The following is a 19,913-nucleotide window of genomic DNA, read 5'->3' as shown; positions in this document are numbered from 1 at the left end:
TTAGAAGGTCAGAAGTGGGGATGTTCGCTGATGATTGCACAATGCTCAGTACCATTGCTCAGTACGACGCCTCAGATACTGAAGCAGTCTGTGTAGAAATGCAGCAAGACCTGGACAATATCCAGGCTTGGGCTGATAAGTGGCAAGTAACATTCGCGCCACACAAGTGCCAGGCAATGACCATCTCCAACAAGAGAGAATCTAACCATCTCCCCTTCACATTTGATGGAATTACAATCGCTGAAGCCCCCACTATCAACATCCTAGGGGCTACCATTGACCAGAAACTGAACTGGAGTAGCCATATAAATACTGTGGCTACAAGAGCAGGTCAGAGGCTGGGAATTCTGAAGTACCTCACCTCCTGACTCCCCAAAGTCCACCATCTACAAGGCATAAGTCAGGAGTGTGATGGAATACTCTCCACTTACCTGGATCAATGCAGCTCCAACAACACTCAAGAAGCTCAACACCATCCAGGAGAAAGCAGCCCACGTGATCGGCACCCCATCTTCAAACATTCACTCCCTCCACCACCGAAGCACAGTGGCAGCAGTGTGTACCATCTACAAGATGCACTGCAGCAACTCACCAAGGCTTCTTCAGCAGCACCTTCCAAACCCGCGACCTCTACCACCCCCAAGGACAAGGGCAGCACATACATGGGAACACCACCACCTGCAAGTTCCCCTCCAAGTCACACACCATCCTGACTTGATAGCTGGGTCACAATCCTGGAACTCCCTTCCTAACAGCACTGTGGGTATACCTACCCCACATGAACTGCAGCAGTTCAAGAAGGCAGCTCACCACCACCTTCTCAAGGGCAATTAGGGTTGGACAATAAATGCTGGCCTAGCCAGTGATGCCAACATCCATGAAAGAATAAATTTTAAAAATCCAGCCTGGCACTGATCCACTCAGAGCCCATTATCTACTGACCGAGGTTAATGCCTCAGTACCCAGCCTGGCACAGAGACACTCACAGACTTATTACCCACCCACCGAGACCCCTCCACACAGAAGGGGCCAGCACTATGAATCCAATCATTGTTGCTTCTCTCAACAGGCTGGAACGAACAGATTTTGTGAAATCCTTTCCCAAGAGACTGTCTCTGGGTCCATAAACTATGCCCAATGTTGACTGTCTTAAACCAGAAAATACTACTGTTTATTCAGACACCTTCATAGTGATTGGTTGGATGACATGTTAGTGTCCAATCAAAATAAAGAAACATCACTCAGTCAACATTCTCCAGTTGGAAGAGTCCTGGAGAGTTTGAGTCAGTGTCACAATAAAGTTTCCAAATATTGCGAACTCTCTAATTAAAGAAATACTATGATCTTCATCATCACATGACAGGGGCACTGAACTGAATATTGTTTGACAATTAAACAAGAAACAGCTTATATTTATATAGCGCCTTTTACATAATAAAGCAACTCTAGGTGCTTCACAGGAGCATTATAAAACAAAATATGACACTGAGACACATAAGGGTGTCTTAGGGCAGACGACCAAAAGCTTGGTAAGACATAGGTTTTAGGGAGGAGAGAGAGAGGTGGAGAGGTGTAGGGAGGGTATTCCAGAGCTTAGGGCCTCAGCAACTGAAGCATAGCCACCAATGGTGGACTGATTAAAATTGGGAATTGGATGAGTGCAGATATTTCAGAGGGTTGAGGGGTTGGAGGAGATTACAGAGTTAAGGAGGGGTGAGGCCATGGAGGGATTTGAAAACAGGATCTGCATTTTTTATCATCAAGGTGTTGCTTGACTGGGAACCAGTTTAGGTCAGTGAGCATAGGGGTGGTAGAGCAACAGGACTTGGTGCAAGTTCGGAGATGGCTGCAGAGTTTCGGATGACCTCAAGTTTACAGAGAGGAGAATGTGGGTGACCAGCAAGGAGTGTGTTGGAATTAGCCAACTCTCGAGGTAACAAAGGTATGAACAAGGGTTTCAGCAGCAGATGAACTGAGGCAGGCTGGAGTCTGGTGATGTTATGGAGGTGGAAATAAGCGGCTGTTCATAACATTAGTGTCATATTTGACCTCAAAATGTGCTTCCGACCACGTATCCGCGCCATCCCTGAGAATCTGGAAGAACAAAAGCAAAATACTGCAGATGCTGGAAATCTGAAAGAAAAGAGGGAAAATGCTGGAACTGCTCAACAGGTTGGACAGGAACTGTGGAGAATGAAAGTTAACCTTTCAGGGCGATGATCTTTCGGCCTGAGTTCCGATGAAAGGTCATTGAGCTGAAATATTAGCTCTGTTTCTCTCTCCACAGCTGCTGCCAGACCCTCTGAGTGTTTCCAGAACTTTGTTTTATTTCAGATTTCCAGCATTTTGCTTTTGCACAATCTGAAATTGTTGAACTCAATGTTGAGTCCAGAAGATCAGATGCTGTTCCTCGAGCTCAGTTCAGCTACATAAGAAGAGTGTATGAGGCCGAGATCAGAGTGGGAGTGGGAGGAGAATTAAAATGACAGCTGGCCAGAAGCTTGGGGTTACTCTTACGGATGAAAGTGATCGCCCATTCTGTGTTTGGCTTCCTCAATGTACAGAAGACAACATCATGAGCAGCAAATGTAGTTTTTATAAATTGAAAGATGTGAATGCCATGGAGAAATGCTGAGTTGTCTGGACTTTGAGTCCCACAATCAAATTCCAAATCTCAGTTAAAGCTGAATTCCCACAGGAATGGTACCAGAACTGAGAGGGTAATACCTAGCTGGGATGATTGAACAGCCTGTCATGCTCCCTCTAGGAAAGACAAGACTGAGAGATGACCTGATAGATGTGTAATGTTTGATAGGGTAGAGAAAATGTTTCCACTTGTAGGGTCTGTTGCGATTGGTTAGGGAGGAGGGAGTGGTCTCCCCACAGCCGGGAGTGAGGGTCTGATGTGATGGGGTAGGGAGGAGGGAGTGGTCTCCCCACAGCCGGGAGTGAGGGTCCGATGTGATGGGCAGTGAGGTGGGACTTGTCTTCTCACAGTCGGGAGTGAGGGTCTGATGTGATGGGGTACGGAGGGGGAGTGGTCTCTCCACAGTCGGGAGTGAGGGTCTGATGTGATGGGCAGTGAGGTGGGACTTGTCTTCTCACAGTCGGGAGTGAGGGTCTGATGTGATGGGGTAGGGAGGAGGGAGTGATCTCCCCATAGTCAGGAGTGAGGGTCTGATGTGATGGGGTAGGGAGGAGGGAGTGATCTCCCCACAGTCGGGAGTGAGGGTCTGATGTGATGGGGTAGGGAGGAGGGAGTGATATCCCCACAGCCGGGAGTGAGGGTCTGATGTGATGGGGTAGGGAGGAGGGAGTGATCTCCCCATAGTCAGGAGTGAGGGTCTGATGTGATGGGGTACGGAGGGGGAGTGGTCTCTCCACAGTCGGGAGTGAGGGTCTGATGTGATGGGCAGTGAGGTGGGACTTGTCTTCTCACAGTCGGGAGTGAGGGTCTGATGTGATGGGGTAGGGAGTGGTCTCCCCATAGTCAGGAGTGAGGGTCTGATGTGATGGGGTAGGGAGGAGGGAGTGATCTCCCCACAGTCGGGAGTGAGGGTCTGATGTGATGGGGTAGGGAGGAGGGAGTGATCTCCCCACAGCCGGGAGTGAGGGTCTGATGTGATGGGGTAGGGAGGAGGGAGTGATCTCCCCATAGTCAGGAGTGAGGGTCTGATGTGATGGGGTAGGGAGGGGGAGTGGTCTCTCCACAGTCGGGAGTGAGGGTCTGATGTGATGGGGTAGGGAGGAGGGAGTGATCTCCCCACAGCCGGGAGTGAGGGTCTGATGTGATGGGGTAGGGAGGAGGGAGTGATCTCCCCATAGTCAGGAGTGAGGGTCTGATGTGATGGGGTAGGGAGGGGGAGTGGTCTCTCCACAGTCGGGAGTGAGGGTCTGATGTGATGGGGTAGGGCGGGGGGGAGTGGTCTCCTCACAATCGGGAGTGAGGGTCCGATGTGATGGGGTAGGGAGGGGTGACTAGTCTTCTCACAGTCGGGAGTGAGGGTCTGATTTAGATTAGATTAGATTAGATTAGAGATACAGCACTGAAACAGGCCCTTCGGCCCACCGAGTCTGTGCCGAACATCAACCACCCATTTATACTAATCCTACACTAATCCCATATTCCTACCAAACATCCCCACCTGTCCCTATATTTCCCTACCACCTACCTATACTAGTGACAATTTATAATGGCCAATTTACCTATCAACCTGCAAGTCTTTTGGCTTGTGGAGGGAAACCGGAGCACCCGGAGAAAACCCACGCAGACACAGGGAGAACTTACAAACTCCACACAGGCAGTACCCGGAATCGAACCCGGGTCCCTGGAGCTGTGAGGTTGCGGTGCTAACCACTGCGCCACTGTGCCGCCCTGTGTGATGGGGTAGGGAGTGGTCTCCCCATAGTCAGGAGTGAGGGTCTGATGTGATGGGGTAGGGAGGGGGAGTGGTCTCCTCACAATCGGGAGTGAGGGTCCGATGTGATGGGGTAAGGAGGAGGGAGTGGTCTCCTCACAATCGGGAGTGAGGGTCTGATGTGATGGGGTAGGGAGGAGGGAGTGGTCTCCTCACAATCGGGAGTGAGAGTCCGATGTGATGGGGTAGGGAGGAGGGAGTGGTCTCCCCATAGTCAGGAATGAGGGTCCGATGTGATGGGGTAAGGAGGAGGGACTGGTCTCCTCACAATCGGGAGTGAGGGTGCGATGTGATGGGGTAGGGAGAAGGGAGTGATCTCCCCATAGTCAGGAGTGAGGGTCTGATGTGATGGGGTAGGGAGGAGGGAGTGATCTCCCCATAGTCAGGAGTGAGGGTCTGATGTGATGGGGTAGGGAGGAGGGAGTGATCTCCCCACAGTCGGGAGTGAGGGTCTGATGTGATGGGGTAGGGAGGAGGGAGTGATCTCCCCACAGCCGGGAGTGAGGGTCTGATGTGATGGGGTAGGGAGGAGGGAGTGATCTCCCCATAGTCAGGAGTGAGGGTCTGATGTGATGGGGTACGGAGGGGGAGTGGTCTCTCCACAGTCGGGAGTGAGGGTCTGATGTGATGGGCAGTGAGGTGGGACTTGTCTTCTCACAGTCGGGTGTGAGGGTCTGATGTGATGGGGTAGGGAGTGGTCTCCCCATAGTCAGGAGTGAGGGTCTGATGTGATGGGGTAGGGAGGAGGGAGTGATCTCCCCACAGTCGGGAGTGAGGGTCTGATGTGATGGGGTAGGGAGGAGGGAGTGATCTCCCCACAGCCGGGAGTGAGGGTCTGATGTGATGGGGTAGGGAGGAGGGAGTGATCTCCCCATAGTCAGGAGTGAGGGTCTGATGTGATGGGGTAGGGAGGGGGAGTGGTCACTCCACAGTCGGGAGTGAGGGTCTGATGTGATGGGGTAGGGAGGAGGGAGTGATCTCCCCACAGCCGGGAGTGAGGGTCTGATGTGATGGGGTAGGGAGGAGGGAGTGATCTCCCCATAGTCAGGAGTGAGGGTCTGATGTGATGGGGTAGGGAGGGGGAGTGGTCTCTCCACAGTCGGGAGTGAGGGTCTGATGTGATGGGGTAGGGCGGGGGGGAGTGGTCTCCTCACAATCGGGAGTGAGGGTCCGATGTGATGGGGTAGGGAGGGGTGACTAGTCTTCTCACAGTCGGGAGTGAGGGTCTGATTTAGATTAGATTAGATTAGATTAGAGATACAGCACTGAAACAGGCCCTTCGGCCCACCGAGTCTGTGCCGAACATCAACCACCCATTTATACTAATCCTACACTAATCCCATATTCCTACCAAACATCCCCACCTGTCCCTATATTTCCCTACCACCTACCTATACTAGTGACAATTTATAATGGCCAATTTACCTATCAACCTGCAAGTCTTTTGGCTTGTGGAGGGAAACCGGAGCACCTGGAGAAAACCCACGCAGACACAGGGAGAACTTACAAACTCCACACAGGCAGTACCCGGAATCGAACCCGGGTCCCTGGAGCTGTGAGGTTGCGGTGCTAACCACTGCGCCACTGTGCCGCCCTGTGTGATGGGGTAGGGAGTGGTCTCCCCATAGTCAGGAGTGAGGGTCTGATGTGATGGGGTAGGGAGGGGGAGTGGTCTCCTCACAATCGGGAGTGAGGGTCCGATGTGATGGGGTAGGGAGGAGGGAGTGGTCTCCTCACAATCGGGAGTGAGGGTCTGATGTGATGGGGTAGGGAGGAGGGAGTGGTCTCCTCACAATCGGGAGTGAGGGTCCGATGTGATGGGGTAGGGAGGAGGGAGTGGTCTCCCCATAGTCAGGAATGAGGGTCCGATGTGATGGGGTAAGGAGGAGGGACTGGTCTCCTCACAATCGGGAGTGAGGGTGCGATGTGATGGGGTAGGGAGAAGGGAGTGGTCTCCTCACAATCGGGAGTGAGGGTGCGATGTGATGGGGTAGGGAGGAGGGAGTGGTCTCCCCACAGTCGGAGTGAGGGTCTGATGTGATGGGGTAGGGAGGGGGAGTGGTCTCCCCATAGTCAGGAGTGAGGGTCTGATGTGATGGGGTAGGGAGGGGGAGTGGTCTCCCCACAGTTGGAGTGAGGGTCTGATGTGATGGGGTAGGGAGGAGGAGTGGTCTCCTCACAATCGGGAGTGAGGGTCCGATGTGATGGGGTAAGGAGGAGGGAGTGGTCTCCCCACAGTCGGAGTGAGGGTCTGATGTGATGGGGTAGGGAGGGGGAGTGGTCTCCTCACAATCGGGAGTGAGGGTGCGATGTGATGGGGTAGGGAGGAGGGAGTGGTCTCCCCACAGTCGGAGTGAGGGTCTGATGTGATGGGGTAGGGAGGGGGAGTGGTCTCCTCACAATCGGGAGTGAGGGTGCGATGTGATGGGGTAGGGAGGAGGGAGTGGTCTCCCCATAGTCAGGAGTGAGGGTCTGATGTGATGGGGTAGGGAGGGGGAGTGGTCTCCTCACAATCGGGAGTGAGGGTGCGATGTGATGGGGTAGGGAGGAGGGAGTGGTCTCCCCATAGTCAGGAGTGAGGGTCTGATGTGATGGGGTAGGGAGGGGGAGTGGTCTCCTCACAATCGGGAGTGAGGGTGCGATGTGATGGGGTAGGGAGGAGGGAGTGGTCTCCCCATAGTCAGGAGTGGGGGTCTGATGTGATGGGGTAGGGAGGGGGAGTGGTCTCCCCATAGTCAGGAGTGAGGGTGCGATGTGATGGGGTAGGGAGGAGGGAGTGGTCTCCCCACAGTCGGAGTGAGGGTCTGATGTGATGGGGTAGGGAGGGGGAGTGGTCTCCTCACAATCGGGAGTGAGGGTCCGATGTGATGGGGTAGGGAGGAGTGAGTGGTCTCCCCATAGTCAGGAGTGAGGGTCTGATGTGATGGGGTAGGGTGGGGTAAGGCCATGGAGGGATTTGAAAACAAGGATGAGAGTTTTTAAATCAAGGTGTTGTTTAACTGGGAGCCAGTGTATGTCAGCGAGCAGAGGGGTGATGGGTGAATCTGATTTGATGTGATTTAGGAGACAAGCAGTGGAGTTTTGGATGACCTCAAGTTTACGGAGGGTAGAATGTGGGAGGCCGGCCAAGTCCTAAGTTAACAAAGGCATGAATGAGGGTTCCGGCAGTTGAAGAGCTGAGGCAGGGGTAGAGTCGGGTGATGTTACAGATGTGGTAATAGGCGGGCTTTGTGATGGTGTGGCTATGTGGTTGAAAACTCATCTCAGGTCAGATGTGAGAGTGAGGTTTCAAACAGACTGGCTCAGCCTCAGACGGTTACCAGAGAGAGGGCTAGAGTGGGTGGACAGGGAGCGGAGTTTGTGATGGAGATCAATGAAAATGGCTTCAGCCTTCCCAATATTTAATTGGAGGTACTTTCTGCTCATCCAGTACTGGATGTTGGATAAGCAGTCGGATAACTTAGAGAGAGTGGAGGGGTCGAGAGAGATGGCGGTGAGGTAGAGCTGGGTATGTGAAAACTGACATTCCAAAATACACCGGCAGGTTTGTTAAACACAAACACGAATACAGACAGTTAATGGGAGTGAAATACATAACAGGATCCCCTAACCAACCCCTAAAGCAATCCCCTATTATCAAGGCCTCACTCGATATACTTTTATAACAGGAAATGATTCAGAAGGAAACGTTCATGTCAAATTCTCCAATCAGGCCTGTGATTCAACTTGAAAAATCTTCGAGACTGACCGTAAACCACAGGCAACTTCATTCACTTACCCTCAACTTGTTCTCTGGGTAACCAAAACCCTTTAATCCTCGCTCCCAGTGAAGGCAGAACGGTTCTCCACCCTGGATGTTTGAACTGGATTCTGGAGTCAGTATAAATTTACATTTGATGCACAGCAGTACACTTGGAAATGTTTGCCTCAAGGATTCCACAATTCACCAACAATATTCCACAAAAGGATGGCACAGCTGGGAAGAATATTTCCCATTCTGAGTTTATGTTGCAGTACGTGGGTGATCTGCCCTTCGCAACTGAGACAGGAGATGAACACAAACAGCTCGCATCGGAGCTCCTGCGTCTCACAAGCCACTGGACTGAAAATGAAGCTGAGGAAAGGCTCAGTTGTTCCAGCAGGAAGGCCAGTTCCTGATACTATGGTGTCACCGGAAGGAAGCAGCTCCATTCAGCAGAAAGTCCACATTATTCACCCACTCTCTCTTCCCACATCGAAAACCACTTTGCCATCATTCCTGGGATTGGTGGGATATCAGAGAATGTTCGTCCATCAGTTTGTAGAAATCACCATACCACTGTCTGGTTTATTAACAGTGAAAGGATCGAGAACGAGAGGGCACAGATTTAAAGTAATTGGGAAAAGGAGCAAAAACGACATGAGGAAAAACTTCCTCACGCAGCAAGTTGTTAAGGTCTGGAATGCACTATGTAAGAGTGTGGTGAAGGCAGGTTCAATTGAAGCATTCAAAAGGGAATTAGTCTGTGATAGGAAACGGAAGAATGTGCAGTGTTACGGGGAGATGGCACTAGGTGAAATGCTGTTTCGGAGAGCTAGTGCAAACATGATGGGCCAAATGGCCTCCTTCTGCACTGTAACAATTCTGTGATTCTTCTGTGAGTCGCAGATGATCAAGTAAGACAGTGGTGGAGTCAGGAAGACACAGAAACAATACAGCAACTGAGAATGGGAATAATGCAAACTACATGTCTCATCTCCCCACAACCAGACAAGCTGTTCCACATTGAAGTGGCTGTCACTGATTGAAGTCTTACTGCAGTGTTATGTCGAGAGATCCACGGTCGGCTACAATCAAATGCCTACATGTCACGTACCCTCACTGGTGTCGAAATGAGTTATAATGACAGTGAATGACACATGCTCACTACCTTTTGGGCGATCAAGCATTTTAGGATTCCAAAATGTTACCTGCACTCCACTCACACACTGCTGAATTTGTTATTGAAACCTGGTAACACCATGGTATCCTCGGCCAGGTTAAACCATTGGACTCTCTTAAGACAGGCTGGATATTTAGACGTCACAGCAAAACATACCACACTCCTTCCTGACCATCTATTATACTCAGGAGAACCACATCAATGTACCCTCCCAGTCATTTATATTGACAATACCTTTGTACAGTCTGACGAGATAGTGGGTGGCCCAAATGTCTACATCATACCATGACCAAGGCTGCTCTTACACGGGATTTGCTGTGTGTTTACCTGATCGGGTGGTCTCACATATCCGCTTCATTCTTCCACTGGTCATATGGTTCAGACTCCAAGAACACCGGAGGGTAATCATACGCTAATAATTTACACTTGCTTTCTGCCTTTCTTTCTGCTATATTTTCTGCGATAGCACTTGAGATTTTAGTTTTCTATCCAAAAAAAAAGTGTTTCTATTTTCCAACCTTCAAGCTTTAGGCAGCCGTTGTCTGCTGCCATGTTAAATTCCAGAAAGCTTGTTATTGAAGGATAATTCTGGAGCTTATATTTACTCAGTTTCACATTTATTGTGCAGAATAAAAGGATTACAAACATGTAGCTCCTCACTCAGAACCCATCACGAGTCTCAGTGAGTGTCTGCTTATAAGTGCTCAATTAAAACCACAATTAACATCCTTCACCTGCATGTCATCCAGCCGTTGACACACAATTAACAGATTAACACATGTTCTTTGGAAGCCGGGTTGACTAATCCTTTGTTCCCTTCACTGTCAGGTCAGACTACCTGAAGGCTGAATCAGAGAAAGCTTAAGGCATAGAAAGAGGCCGCTTGGCCCATTGTGTGTGTTGTGAAGGTGCTGGGAATATGATTTGGAGGGGCTGGGGAGTGTGCCAAAAACTGAAAGGGGTGAGCAGCCATGGTGAAACGGAAACTGGTCATTTGGGAGCAGCGCTCCCTCTCCATTGCCAGTAAGAAACTGGTCATCAGGTTCGAGGTGCTCTCAGTATTGCTGTACGTGGCGCAGTTCTGGCCCATACCCCACTCCTGCGCTGTGGCGGTCACCAGAGCCAGCTACCGCTTTATCTGAAAATTGAAAATGGACTGTGTCTGCAGGGATGTGATTTTCAAGCCTCTATATAAAGGAAGAAAAAATGTACCCAATGTCCCCCTCATCCTGATGGCCAACTTTATCGGTGACTGCATCAAGCCGTGCGTAGACCCCCGGTACGCAAAAACTAAGTGTTACTACGTGCTGTGGTTCTATTTGTCCATGGTCTTATGAAGGATGGGTCTGGCCATGTTGCTGCGGAATGCTCCATTGATTTGGACCGTGTCGTACCATCCATCCCTCATGGAAATCTTTGTACTGAAAAACACCTTTGATCACAAGTCCATCAGGCAGTGGTCTGCACGGAACATCCTCAAGACCTTGAGGGAAAAGGAGATGGTGGATCCCGTCGGATGGTTCTCCAAGCAGACTTTCAACCTCATTTGACAGAATGCCTCATTGCCAGAACTTTCAAACAAGCACCAAGACATCGATTGACTGGTGGTGAGAAGGGCCCTCCCTGTAAGATCCTTCCTGCACGACCAGAGTCTCACCACCTCCGCACACTGCCCTCAAGGCGGCTGTGGTGGGGAAGGGACCATGGCCTACCTCCTTCTGGAATATACCTTTGAAAAGCAGGTCTGGAAAGAGATGCGGTGTTTTTTGTCCGGGTTCATCCCGAGCAGCTCCATTATGCAGGACTCAGTGCACTATGGGCTGTTCCCAGGGACTCACACTGAGATAAACATCAACTATAGCTGGAGGATCATCAAGTCAATGAAAAACACACTTTGGTCTGCCGGAAACCTGCTGGTCCTCCAATGCAAAGAGCTGTCCATGACCGAGTGTGGCAGACTGACACATTCCAAGGTCCTGGACTATGTGCTGAGGGACGCACAAAAGCTTGGGGCAGCTGCTGCAAAGGCTCAATGGGAATAGGCCACTGTGTAAGGCCCTGCCACCATAGCATACCGAGGGGATGGAAACTGTGTAAAATCCCTCGGGCTGTATGACCAGGGAATGTTTGACGTGTAATGTAAATGTACATTGTTGAAATACCTGAAATGGCAAGAGAAGTGAGGTACCGCAGGTAGTGTATTGAAAGAAACTGATCTGTATCACACTTAATTTATTGTCAAATTTAAAGTGGTATGTAATATATTTGTATAAATTGTATGAATAAAATATATTTGGGGGGAAAAAAGGTGGTCAAACCTGGGTCCAAGGACTCCGGGGGGTCTGTAAAGACTTTCCAGGGATCTGTGAAATAACTGAGCAGCAGCTGGAGACAGGCTCGTTGTGAGCTGGGAGGCAGGAGTGGAGTGCGACTGCCCCATATGGATTGCTGAGTGGGTTAACTGTCTCATTGAGAAGGGGAATGGGCACTGAGAAGCACTGAGGGCAGCAGAAAGATTGTCAACTAGACCCACAGGTACCAAGGCTGGCGATGGGCATCAGGTGAGTTCAGCCTTGTTCTAGAGAGGGGAACTTTTTAAATATTTTACTACATGCTTTGTAGTGAGAAGCAGGCACACCCAGATCACTGATAACTGTAAACAAATACCTGTTTAATTAGAAGCATTATTAAAACACTCGTTACATGCAGAAAGTTTATATTATGAATATTATATAGTGCCACACATACTGGAAGTGCAATGATACAACAATCATGGACTAACTCTGGAGAGTTATGAAAATGAACCTTTATTTTAAAAAGTGAACAATGGTCCAAAAAGGCCACAGAAGAAAAAAGGGATAAGTGTCAACTGAACCCATCATACACGTATCCTAAAACGTTCCAGAATTGAATGTCTTCCTCTGAAACAAAGGAGCGGGAAGTAGCCACGTCCTGGGCCATTGTGTGATCACCATGGGAAACAGACCAGAGAGTCTGCTAACAGGAGGTGAGAGATAACAGCTTTGCCTTAAAAAAAAGACACGAGAGAGTGAGCAAAAAGTAACATCCTACAAGTTTGTGTTCCGGCCAAGCCAACAAAAGCACATGCCCCGTTGCAGAATCCAACATCTGCATTATACAGCAGTGAGACTGAGAAGTTACCCATCATCTTCAATTGAACTTTTACTCAAGAGAGAAATCTACAATCATCTCAGGTCTGCATCCACTGAGAACTTGATTTTCGAGAGACTTCAAAAGGTATGTCATAACCTTTCCACCCACTAAAAGCTACCTTCCTTTTTCGTGTGTGTGTGTGTGTGTGTGTGTGTGTGTGTGTGTGTGTGTGTGTGTGTGTGTGTGTGTGTGTGTGTGTGTGTGTGTGTGTGTGTGTGTGTGTGTGTGTGTGTGTGTGTGTGTGTGTGTGTGTGTGTATACAAGTGAATGCGTGAGTGGATGTGGTTGTGAGAGTTTTGGGATAAGGCGTATTGATCAATATGTATTTGACTTTATGTTTTTTTAAAACCTGCAAGAAAACCTCTCGCTGTCTATTTGAAAAATAAAACCCCAAGGAGCTAAACTCTAATACAAATACATTTGCTGTGATCAGTTGGGGAGTTGAACAGTGGGAATCACCCACCTCATGCCACATGGTCCTAACAAATTGGGTGCTCGAAGCCAGGAACTGAATCGTCAGATAAACGAGAGATTTGGCAAACGGGAGGAAATCTGACCTCTAAAAATTGGAGTATAAAAATTGGCAAGTCATGCTGCAGCTGTACAGAACCTTAATTAGGTTACACTCAGAATATTGCGTGCAATTCTGGTCGCCACACTACCAGAAGGACGTGGAGGCTTTGGACAGGGTACAGAAGAGGTTTAACAGGATGTTGCCTGGTCTGGAGGGCATTAGTTATGAGGAGAGGTTAGATAAACTTGGATTGTTTTCACTGGAACGACGGAGGTGGAGGGGCGACATGATAGAGGTTGACAAAGTTATGAGCGGCATGGACAGAGTGGATAGTCAGAAGCTTTTTCCCAGGGTGGAAGAGTCAGTTACTAGGGGACATAGGTTTAAGGTGAGAGGGGAAAAGTTTAGAGGGGATGTGCGAGGCAAGTTCTTTACACAGAGGGGGGTGAGTGCCTGGAACTTGCTGTCGGGGGAGGTGGTGGAAGCAGGTACAATAGCGACGTTTAAGAGGCATCTTGACAAATACATGAATAGGATGGGAATAGAGGGATACGGTCCCCAGAAGTGCATAAGGTTTTAGTTTAGGCAAGCATCAAGATCGGCGCAGGCTTGAGGGGCCGAATGGCCTGTTCCTGTGCTGTACTGTTCTTCGTTCTTTGCAAAATTGTGGAAAAATAAACAAACAGGTTTTCTTGTATTCCTCTGTTTTTTCTCTATGGTTCTTGAAGCAAAAGAGATGGCCACATTTAATGCTAAGGAGTTTATAGAGCAGGGATGTCCCATGATAGGATAAACAAACTAAGTGTTGAAGATTTAAAAAGCTTAGCTAAAGCGGTAGAATCACTTTCAGACAAAAAGCAAAGAAACCTGAACTAGTGAAAAGTCTAACCAACCATTTTAAACTTGGACACATGGAAGCAGAGACTTGAAAAAAAATAATTCTAGCTAGAATCCAGTTGCGGATGAAAAAGGAAGAAATACAGTTGCAGAAGGAAAAAGAAGAAAGACAGTTTCAGTTACAAAGTGAAAAAGAGGAAAGAGAGTTTCAGTTACAAAAGGAAAGAAAGGAGGAGGAAATATAATTACGGAGGGTTCAGTTACCGAGATTGCAAACCCAAAATGAAAATGCTACCAGCTACTCAAACTCCAATTCAAAGTAAAACTTTGAGGCACTGAGACACTCAAGGCTGGTGCCAAAATTTAATGAGGAGGAGGCTGAGTCCTATTTTATCTCGAATAGTTACCAGGCTAAAATGGCAGAAAGAATTTTGGCCTCTCCTCTTACAAGGCAATTTCGTGGGCAAGGCTCGTGAAACCTTTTTCTGTTATCAGAAAAAAGTTATGAACAAACTAATATTGCAATTCTAAATGCATATGAGCTTGTACCTGAAGCATATAGACAGAGATTCTGAAAGACCCGGAAAAGACCCACACAGACTTGCATTGAATTTGAAGGAATTAAACATATCGCTTTTGATCTCTGATATGATCTCTCAAGCTAGAACGCTCATATTAAAAATTGAGAGAAGTGATGATACTGGAAGAATTTAAAAATAGCATCCCAAGTAGTATAAGAACCCACATTGCAGAACAAAAAGTCACAAGAGCAAAGGAAGCAGCTAAAATGGCAGATGACTATGAATTAATACACAAATCCCTAACGCCAAATAAATTTGGGTCTAGTAACTCGCAACAGCTAAGGAGAGATAGCAGGGATGCTGAGGAAGCAGAAATGGGTTCGAGAGAAAAGGAGAGCAGGGAAGGAAAACCAGACCAGTCTCCAACTTTTAAAAGAATAAACCGATGGGATAAATCAGTAGGGGTCTGCCCGACATGTTTCCAATGTGGCATATCTGGGCAAGTCCAAGCCAATTGTTGGTATGCCAAAGAAAAACAGCAGGAGGCGCTCTAGCCATGCCTGTATCTGCGGCTTTGAAAGTGGTAAGCCTGTGTTCTAATATAATGAAAGAATAGAGCGTATATAAGAACTTTTTGCACAAAGGATAAATGACTCCTTTTGTGTCCCAGGCACCGGACAAGGAGAGAACCATCCTCAGGAATACCAGTTGTTTTCAAACTCTACAGGCAGGCAAACTGACAGAAATGCCACTGGAAAGCAGAACAAATATCTAGTTGACATCCTTCCATCTATGAAAGATGATGGGCATGTCGCAGACAATTCATTTAGGTGGGGTGTCTTCTCTTGGTGAACCTTTGTTGATGGCTGTGAAGGCCAATTCTTGAGAGGCAGGTTCTGCCACAAGTGCTGCACATGAAGCTGCCAAGTGATGCCATGAGTTGTTGTTTTTGACATTGGCGCCTGTTGCCGAGCTGCTGTAGTAACTGGTCATCGTGGTCGTGCACACCAGCCCACAGGATGTGTCGCCATTTCCCTCTTTCGCCAGCTAGTGACTCCCAGGTGCGATAGTTGATGTTTAGGGCCTTCATGTCATGCTTGCAAGCATCTTTGAAGTGGAGCTTTGGTGCTTCACTGGTCACCTCACCCCGGCTGCCTCACCATACAGAAGGTCCTTGGGTATGTGACTGCCTTCCATCCTGTGGACTTGTCTGATCCACCAAAGCTGCCTCTATTTGATTAGTGCCAACACAACAACTTGGGAATTCTGCCTTTGAGAGGACTGTGAATTTGTGATTTTGTCCTGCCAGGATATACACATAATGTGCCACAGACAGCGAAGATGGAAATTATTGAGCTTCTTGTCCTGGTAGCTGTAAGTCACCCATGTTTCACAGCCATACAGCAAGGTGCTGAGACAACAGGCTTTATAAACCATCAGCTTGGTCCTAAGGGTCAGCTTGATGTTATCCCATGCGCATTTCGCAAGTCGACAAAAGGTGGTAGCTGCTTTCTCTGTGCGAGTATCGAGCTCTGCATCAAGGGACAGATTGTCTGTCACCGTGGATCTAAGGTAGCAGAATTTGCCACTGACATCCAGTGGGATATTATTTAGTGTGGTCAGGGACAGAGATGCAACACCTTATCCCATGTCCACAGTTTTCTTGATGCTTATAGTCAAGGAGAACAAGTTACAGGCACGGGAGAGACAGTCCATGAGTTTTTATAGCTGAGAACGACTAGCACAGCATCATCAGTGTAGAGGAGTTTTCTGATCAGGATGTGATGTGTTTTTGACTTTGATTTCAGCCTTGATAGATTGTAAAGCTGGCCGTCTGACCTAGTGTGCAAGTAGACTCCTTCCATATCTGCAGGGAAGGCGAAGGTCAGGAGAATGGAGAAGAAGATGCCAAACAGAGTGGGGACTAGGACACACCCCTGTTTCACTCCATTCTTCACTCTGAAACTGTACAGTGCAGTGTATGTTGTCATGGAAGGAGCGGATGAGATTGAGGAGCTTTAGTGGACAGCCAATTTTTCCCAAGATCTTGTAGAGCCCTGCTCTGCTGATAGTGTCAAATGCCTTAGTGAGATCTACAAAAGTAAGGTAAAGGGGTATACTCTGTTCCCTCACTTCTCTTGTAGCTGGCAAATGGAGAGGATCATATCCATAGTAGATCTGCAGACATGGAAACCGCACTGCGCTTCCGAGTACACTCGGCCTGCAAGGAAATGGCGTCTTTTAAGTATGACCCTAGCAAAGGCTCCCTGTGACACTGAGAAGTGAGATGCCCCTATAGTTGTTGCGGTCTCCTCTGTTGTCTTTGTTTTGTATATTGTCATGATTTAGGCATTGTGCATCTCATATGGAACACAGCCTACTTTCCAGCAGGGAAGGAGAAGGGCATAAAGGTGTGGCAATAGATGGGACCTTCCATGCTTGATCGGCCGGGATTCCGTCCTTTCCCATCTGTTCGTGAGGCGGTCTATGGCCTTCTCAAGCTCCAATGATGAGGGTTCTTCGTCTAACTCATCCATGACAGGAAGTTGTGGGAGAGCATTGAGTGTAGACTGGGAGTTGTCCGACTCACAGGAGTATAGGTCACAGTAGTGTTCAGCCCAGTCGGACAACTGTTTACTTCTGTCACTGAGTACGTCAACAGCTGCTGACTTCAGGGGAGCAACTTTGGTGATCAAGAACCCTCTTGATCTCTTCATAAGAGCTCGTAGATTTGTTTTGTCACATGCAGTTTTGGATTTCTTGACATAAGCTGCTCAGTGTTTGTTTGCACAAGTATGTCCTTCGCTTTTGCACTGCTGTTTGACTACTTTCAGATCATGCCGTGTCTTAGCTGTTGGTTTTTTGTTGTGCATCAAGGCTCTGTTTTTTGCATCAATGATAGAAAGCAGAACAACTACCACAATATTAGTGAAAAGGCTTATTGGAAAATTCTTGAAGGTTCCCTTCATTAAAATTTACCTACAGAGTAATTTGGTCACTGGGGTTGTGACAGTCGGAATCATTTCGAGCTTACCCATGCAGGGGGTGAGACCTATTGCTGGGCAGTGACTTGGCAGGAAGCACAATATTGTACCCAGAGGGTCCAGAACAGACCATAGAGACTGGAGAAACTGAGGGGAATAAACCAAACTCTGTATAACTGCAAAGGGCTGAGGAGGTCCCAAAAATTCCATAGGGGCCAATACAGTCAGAGGGTCCAGTTAAGTCAAAAAGACTTAAAGGAGCTAAAATAAAAGCTGCAAAAGTTGACGGAAAAGCAACCGAGATATGGTTAGCTGAAACCATTTTTAAAAGATTTAAATAGGGACAAGGAAAGTTCCCAGACAGGAAAGCCAAGAGTGAGGGAGATGCCTCACCTAGTTGAAGTGCCACAGGGGACTGCAGTGGAAGCTGGACTACCACTTGCAAGCAGTAATATCCCAAAGGACATGAGGCAGATAAGGGAAACACCTATCTCTGAAATAAAAGGAATAGAGAAGGTAAAATACCCTAAAGTGAACCACACTTGTGAAAATCACAAGAAAACTGAAAGTGAGGTCAACAAGGATCTACCTCATGATGAATCAAACAATCAGGTTCCAAATCCAAAACTAAGCAAATCCAAACAATTTAGAGTCAGAATTCAGCAAGAACAAGGGGAAGGAAGAAATCCTAGATGCCTCTCAGGGGCTAAAAGACAATGTATCACCCATTATCACCTTAAAATAAGAACTATCAATGTGCCAGAATCTGAATGGTGAACACCATGTCTTGTGGAAGCAGTAGTTAAAGGTTTAAAGTTTGTATAAACAGGGACCCTTACAACAAGCAGTAGTAGAAATTTGCATACTACAAGCTTCACCAACACTCACACAGTCCTGGAGATTAATATCCCTAAAGTAGTACAAACTGATGCGAGAGAAACTACAACCCCATTTGACAACACACTACCCAAAAGAAATGCAATTTTTTGTTGATACCTCATCCAAAGGATGAAAAAAGCTTGAACTTGAACCTCAAATGGCTGCTATATTCAGGGGTGAATGAAATGACTATGTAGAGTTGTGTGACCCTAAACTTTCTTACCGTTTTCTTCCATCTTTCTGAACCCAACAACCAACATAAAAATGAAGTCCAAGGAATTTCATTTTTTCCCCTTTTGGGGGAGGTGTCACCCACACCGGAAGTATGATTATACAACAATCATGGACTTACTCTGAAGAGTTATAAAAAATGGACTTTGTCTTTAAAAAATGAGCCTTTATTTTAAAAAGTAGACGATGGTCTAAAATGGCTGCTGAAGGAAAAAAGGGATTTGCTTTTTGTGTATTTAAACTGTCTGACAAAGGCAAAGGACAAATCTTCAAAGCTAAGAGGTGTCAAATGAACCCATCCTACATCTATCCTACAACATTCCAGAATTGAATGTCTTTCTCTGAAACAAAGAAGATGTGAAATGGCCATGTCCTGGGCCATGTCCAGGGCCATTGCGCAATCACCATGAGGAAGAGACCAGTGCGTCTCCTAACAGGAGGTGAGCGATAACTGCTTTGCCTTAAAACAGACAGCAGAGGGAGAGAGAGAGCAAGCAAGAATCAACGTCAACATCCTACAACTTGTGTACTAGCCAAGACAGAAAAAGCACATGCCCTGCTGCAGAATCCAACATCTACATTATACAACAGTGAGAGCTAAAAGTAACCCACCATCTTACAGTCATAGAGTCATTTACCGCACAAAAGGAGGTCATTTGGCCCATCGAGTCCATGCCAGCTCTCCTAAAAGCTATGTTGTCAGTCCCACTTCTCAGCTCGATCCCTGTAGCCCTGCAAGTCTATTTCTCTCAGGTGGCCATCCAACTTCCTCTTGACATCACTGAGTGTCTCCGCTTCCAGCACCCTTGTGGGCAGTGAGTTCCAGGTCATTACCATCCGCTGCACAAAAAAAAGTACTTCCTCATATTCCCCCTGCATCTTTTGCCCCAAACTTTCAATCTGTCTCCCCTAGTCCTTGTACCATTTGTTAATGGGAACAGCTTTTCCTTCCGTCTTCAACTGAACCTTCAATCAAGAGAGAAAGAGAAATGTACAATCATCTCAGGCCTGCATCTATCAAGAATTGATTTCCAAGAGAATTTAAAAGGTTTTTCGTAACCCTTTCCCCCCTACTAAAAGCCACCTTCCTTATTCCCTTCTCTACCCGTTTCTTCTTGTGTGGGTGTGCGGGTGTGAGAAAGCGAATGTGTGAGCAGATTGTGACAATTTTGGGATAAGGTGCATTGATCAAGAAACAATTGACTTTATGTTTTTTTAAAAAGCAAAAATGACATGAGGAAAAGCTTTTTCGCGCAGTAAGTGGTTAAGGTCTGGACTGCGCTGCCAGAGAAAGTGGTGGAGGCAGGTTCAACTGAAGCATTCCAAAGGGAATTAGACATTTATATGAAAAGGAAGAATTTGCAGGGTTATGGGGAGAAGGCAGGGGAATGGAACTGAGGGAATTGCTCTTTCAAAGAGTCAGTGCGGACACT

The sequence above is a fragment of the Heterodontus francisci genome, chromosome 29, assembly GCF_036365525.1.
Source record: "Heterodontus francisci isolate sHetFra1 chromosome 29, sHetFra1.hap1, whole genome shotgun sequence".
In the NCBI taxonomy this organism is placed as follows: Eukaryota; Metazoa; Chordata; class Chondrichthyes; order Heterodontiformes; family Heterodontidae; genus Heterodontus; species Heterodontus francisci.
The sequence above is the reverse complement of the archived record's forward strand: the minus strand, read 5'-3'. Positions refer to the sequence as shown.